This window comes from Arvicanthis niloticus, chromosome 22 (genome assembly GCF_011762505.2).
Source record: "Arvicanthis niloticus isolate mArvNil1 chromosome 22, mArvNil1.pat.X, whole genome shotgun sequence".
NCBI classification, from domain to species: domain Eukaryota; kingdom Metazoa; phylum Chordata; class Mammalia; order Rodentia; family Muridae; genus Arvicanthis; species Arvicanthis niloticus.
In genome coordinates, this window is record NC_133429.1 from 37529922 (window position 1) to 37535782 (window position 5861).

Sequence of the window (5861 nt, forward strand, 5' to 3'; positions counted from 1 at the left end):
TAAGATTTCCTTCTAATCCTTGGATGGCACCATCGGCATACTTCATTTCAAAGGACTGCCGTACTTTTCCATCCTGCTGGTGGCTTCTGATAGGAGATAAGATGAAAGGGTCACATGTCCCCTGCCTAACTCGTTTTGTTTTTTAAGTGAGTTTCTCTCTAGGATACCCTGTGGGAATCCAACATCAGGGGATCAAACCTTCTGCAAACATCTGGAGGCAGCATTAGCTGAGGTCCCGTGCTCAAGAAAGCCATTAGATGTGCCTGCGGGCTCTAGTTAAGAGTGACTGTGTGTTTAAGTTTAAAGGGACTATAATATAGTGAACTAGTTGTTGGTGTGGTCCCTTTAAGAGAGGGCACTGTGTTGAATTTTTGGTCCTACTTTCTGTTACTCTGGGTTTGATCTTTAGACAGAAACTCTCTGGGTTGGCTAGCTCAGCCTTGATTAATGGGCGTATATGTCTGTTTTACACTCCTGTGTCCTTCCTGTCACCACTGCTGCACACTTGTGTGCACATCATGACGTGGGAGGTGGCCGAAGACAAAGGCCGCTGATGTGAAATAATCATTTTGCTCACTCCCTCTGTAATTGGTAGATGTTCTTCCTGGGTGATGTGCAGTATCTGTGCTGTAGGCTACCCACGTGATTCTTTCTAGGTCTCCTTAGCGAGGAAATAATATCTACCATATATTGCTTTATTTATTCATTATGCTTTACTTAATTCTTACCTCAAAGCTCTTTCTCCCTCCATAAGAACACAAGTAGCAGATGGATTACCTGATGCTCTGTCCCATTGGAAGATTTCTTTTGTTTTTTTTTTAAAGGCTTCAAATGTATTTTAATAAGATGATGCTGCATTATGGCACCATTTCTCAGAAAAACTTTTAAATCGAAGGTATCAGGAACAAATCATAGTATACCAATAAAAATGCACAGTGTAACTACCTGAGAGAGGCAAGACTAAGAGCTACTGTCAGGCCTTCAACACACAGCAACCCTGTTCCCATGGTTGTACTAGGCCTATCAAGAAAAGCTGTGAACAGCAACATCAGAGACACGAAAGTGTAGTCCTTACCCAAGAAAAAGATGGAGGCAAGTTAACACAAGAGTGTTTTAAGATATACTAAAATGAAAACCTCAAATGTTGGGAACCACACTAGCCCCACGTTGGGGTGCCAAAAAATGTCATGGCCCGAGCAAAATGTTGAGGCCCGGGCTGCCCCGAGTTTGGCAGCCACTGTATCCACAACTTCAGGTCATGCCTTTAATCATGCCCTTAGGTCTTGTCTCTAAATCTGATCTCTAAGTCACTCTCTTAAGTCACATACCTTTAATCTCACACCCCCAAGGAAAGTCCTGGGTATCCAAAGCAAGATGTTATCAGAGTGTGCTCAGCTGTTGTAGGCTATTGTAATCCAAGTCTCATGTCAGGGTATATGGCTCAAGATGGCTGCAAAGCTGATAGCCGCTTTCTGCTAAAAGTCAGCCCCCAACACTCTAAGAGAAAATGTCTTCCTCAGGACATGAAGGGGTCGTATATGAGATATAACAGAACTGTATATATGCTGTAACCTCTGTGGACGTTTGTCTGAATTCTCACCTGGGAGTGAATGCAGGAATGGGGCTAGGTCATGGAGGATGGTGAGGTTTTGGGGTATCTATAGCAGTGTCTCTGGGGTTGAGGGGAATAAAGATGAGAAAGCAATTAAAACACAATAGAGAGAGAGAGAGAGAGAGAGAGAGAGAGAGAGAGAGAGAGAGAGAGAGAATGATCAAGATAAATGGAGCTCTTGAGTCCATTATCCTATGGTTCTCCAGGCCCTCAACAGTCAATATACTTCAGGAATGCACCAGACGGACTTGATAACACACTATACTTTGACTTTGACTTGTTAAACACCACCCCTCCCTTGCCCCTCTGCCTTCAAGCATACTCCCTAGAGTAGTACAAGCAGGGAAGACCTATCTATTGAGAAGAACCCCTAACACTTTTCCAGGGTAGAATTCTGGCTAGTCCGAAAAGGGCCCTTCTTTTAAGGGCTGCAGGAAACTAGACGATGCAACTTTATCTAATATCGGCGGTGTTTATTTGGAGCAAATTCAGCTCCTGGAGCTGGACGGTTGAATGCAGGAGGAGTTCCACCAATTGCTCCAATTCCTTCCATTGTAGCAGCTTGGCCAAAACGTTCGGTTGTTGGTGGGGTCAATCCAAGGGTTTCATCTGGCATCATAGTGGCAGGTCCTGGAGGAGCTGGAGTACCAAGTGGCACAGGAGCAGGGGGCATGGCACCTCTATTGTTTATGCCCATAGCACCTCCCATAGCCATTTGGCCCATCCGTATCTCTTGTTCTCTCACATCAGGGAAAGTTCCCTTGAAGCCTTCCTGCTGTCGATGCGTCATTTCTTCTTGTCGACGCATCTCTTCCTCTCGGTGCCTGCGTTCCTCTTCCTGCCTGAGTTCTAACTGCTTTCGTTTCTGAACCTCTTGGTTATGCAGCTTCTCCATCCTCCGAAGCTGTTCTTGATGTCTCATCAAATCCTGCCTCATTAGCATAACCTGGTGCTCATGGCGTGCTGCATTGCTGCCTCCGTTTCCATCTCCAGCTTTTCACGAGCTTCCTTGATGTTCCCGTCCACTTGATCCTGCTGTTACTTCTCCATCTCAATGAGTGCCTTCCAGCACATGGCATACTCATACTCAAAGGACCCAGGTTGTGCAAATCTGGGTGGTCCATAGGCTCCACAGTCACAGGTCGAGGAAATGTGGTTAGCAAGAAGGAGCCTTCACTGCATCTGTCCAGAGCTTTCCGAGCAGCTGGCTTCCCTGAGAACTCAACAATGCCTTTCTCCGAGGGCCTTCTCGGTCATCCACAATGACTACAGCCCTCTCCACCTGACCAAACAAAGAAAAGGCTTCTTCCAGAAGTTCGTTGGACACGTACTGAGGAAGGTTACAGACTGTAAGGGATGCACTGTGACAGGCAAAGCGCACTCGTAGCTGCTTTCCACGGAGTGGAGTGGCATATTGTCCAGCTCCACTTTGGTGATTTCCGCTAGGGTTCGTGTTTCCAAGTGAATAAAGCCAAAGCCTTTATCCTTATGAATGAAAACTTCACCTGCTTTTCCACATTTCTCAAAAAGTTTCCTCATTTCCTCCTCAGTGATGTCAGGGGGAAGATTGCCCACAAAGAGACGGCTACGTCGGGTAAAGGTCTTCTCTCCTGGTTTCCTAAAATTCTTCAGGTCAATAGTCAAGCCTTCATTCTGGCTGCTGGCCTGCTGTCCATTTGCAGGTATTGGTCGGGGTGGCGGCGGCTGCTGCTGGTGATGATGATGATGATGGTGATGATGGTGATGATGGTGATGTTGGTGATGCTTCCTTGGAGTATGATTCTCCTTCTCCAAGTTAAAGGTTTTATTGCTCTGCATTTTTGCACCCTAAAGGAAACTTTACTTCGATTTGAACACAGCAAAGTGTCTGCCTCCCAGTCCTCTCTAACCCCGACTGCCTCTGCCCACAGTTCTTTCTTGGCTCAGTGTAAGGGCGCCGCTGCACGGCCTCCACCGTCCCGGAAGATTTCTTTTACCGTTGCTTTTCAAGGCCTTCCCTGTTGGCTTATTGAGTTTCAGCCATTCATTTTTGATTGATACTGACATAGGGATATGTCACTGTGGCAACCAAGCTTGGTCATTTTACTCCTACATTGAGTAATTATCATGGACTCCCACTGCCGCATAAGCGAGCTAAGGGAACGTGGGTACGGTAGTGCTGGAGGCAGGAAGGTCTAAGGGTAGTTGCTGTTGTTCTTATCCCACATTCTGTGTATACCCAGTACCTGTGTCTGTAATTGGCACCTTGCTATAGATTGTGGTTATGGTCACTCAGCTTGTGATTTATGAATCTGAAAGAACACATCTCCAGATAGACGTGCACATGCCAGGTAATCGCCTATCTTTCATGGGAGAGACAAATCTCTCGATTCACACGTTAGTGGTGTTGCTTTTGTGTAGCTAGCAGCCAAATACAGTTCCTGGAAGTAGGGAAGGAGGAGAAAAAGGAGAAGGGAAGGCAGAGAAAGGACAGAGAAAAAAAAGGAGGAGAGGGAATAGAAGATTAATGGGCAGGTAAGCAAAATCTCTTTGGCTTCTTTATGACTTCTCCTTCCTTTCTGTCTTTCACCTCACTGCGTATACACCCCGTAATTATTCTCAATGTCTTCCGATTGCTTCCTTCCCATAGTCAATTTTCATGTAATTTGTAAATGAAAACACCTCAGTTCAGCCCTGTTCTTAAAAATACAAGTATGTTGCGTGAAATAAGTAAAATCAGAAAAACAAACCAGAACAGAAATCGCTCTTTACTGATTTGTGGACTTATGGATTTCTCCCTTCCGTTTTCTTTAAACTTTTGTGTTGGCATCCATTTTGTTATTAAGCAAAAGGACAGGTATGCCAAGAACCTACTGCATTGGTGAGTATTCCTTTCAGCCGCTTTAATTATTATTATTTTTAGTATAATGGAAAATTTATTTTTATTTAATTTTGATAATTTTGTGTGTGTGTGTGTGTATGTGTGTAAAATATACTTGTGATGATAACCACTCAATTACCCGCAACACTCCTTCCCACTCCTGCTAACCCCCTTCTTTCAAGAGACCCCTTCCGGTTTGCTTTGTTTCTTGCCCCCCCCCCCCACCCCCCGGGGCTGTTTCCTTCTGGTTTGCTTTCTGCTGCTGTAATAAACACCCCAACCAAAGGCAACTTAGGGAAGAAAGGATTTATTTGGCTTATACATCTGTATCACAATCCGTCATTCAGGGCAGTCTGGGTAAGGAGCTCAAGCAGGAGCCTGGAGGCAGGAACTGAAGCAGAGATGGTGGAGGAAGGCTGCTTACTGCCTTGCTCAGTCTGCTTTCTTCTCCAAGTCAGGGTCACATTTCCAGGGTAGGGAGAGTCCACAGTCTAGTGGGCTCTGCTACCTCAACCATTAATCACAAGAAAAGAAAATGCCCTAGAGACATGCCCACTGGCCAATCCTCAGTTCTTTCTTCCAAGACGACTCTAGTTCTCAATAATTCACAACCCAATTCAACCTCATGTGTATGAAGTGATTTAAGTGGAATTTGTCTTTCACTATATATCAATAATTTTCTTTTTTGCCATGTTTCTAGGTGACCTTCATTTTCTGACGCCTACGGCTCAAGGGTTTATCTTGCTGTTACTGTTGCTCTCTATTGAATATAAGCAAAGTTGTCACCTGTACGCTAGTCAGGTTGTTCCTGTTAGCAGAGGAAGGAAATGACAAAAATCCTTCACCATGTGTGGAGGACATGGTATGCTTTATTACTTTTTGTAAAGATGAAAGTAGAAAGAAAATCCCCACGCAATTAAACATTTATATCTATGTCTATGCATGGTTTGGTTTTTAAGTTTTGAGACTAGCTCACCAAGTTGTGCATTTCCACATGGAACTTTTGTTCACCTGCCATTTGGCTGACTCTCCCCTGCTCTCCTTCCTCTAACTTCTTGTCCCCATCTTCTCTCCCTTTGTGTTACTATCTTCCCGATCCTCGCTGTAGGATCCCTTTTGTCTATTCCTGGTCTTGATCTATGTTTTCTCTCACCTGGGCGTGCATATTGAACAGTCATTTGATGTTATGTGCAGATTTTAGTTCAGCAGGGGAGAGAAAACACTCAAAAATAACTCTTCACTGTATTCTCTCTCAAAGATTTTTATTTAAGTATATGTAAGTACACTGTCATATCTTTAGACACACCACAAGAGGGCACCAGATCCCATTACAAGATGGTTGTGAGCCACTATGTGGTTGCTGGGAGTTGAATTCAGGATCTCTAGAAA

At 44.6% G+C, this 5861-nt stretch overlaps 1 pseudogene; it reads right to left on the reverse strand.

Annotated features, from left to right (window-relative positions):
- Positions 1-1774: 1774 nt before the first annotated feature.
- Positions 1775-3546, reverse strand: LOC143436200 (non-POU domain-containing octamer-binding protein pseudogene; annotated as a pseudogene).
- Between the last annotated feature and the right edge of the window lie 2315 nt (positions 3547-5861).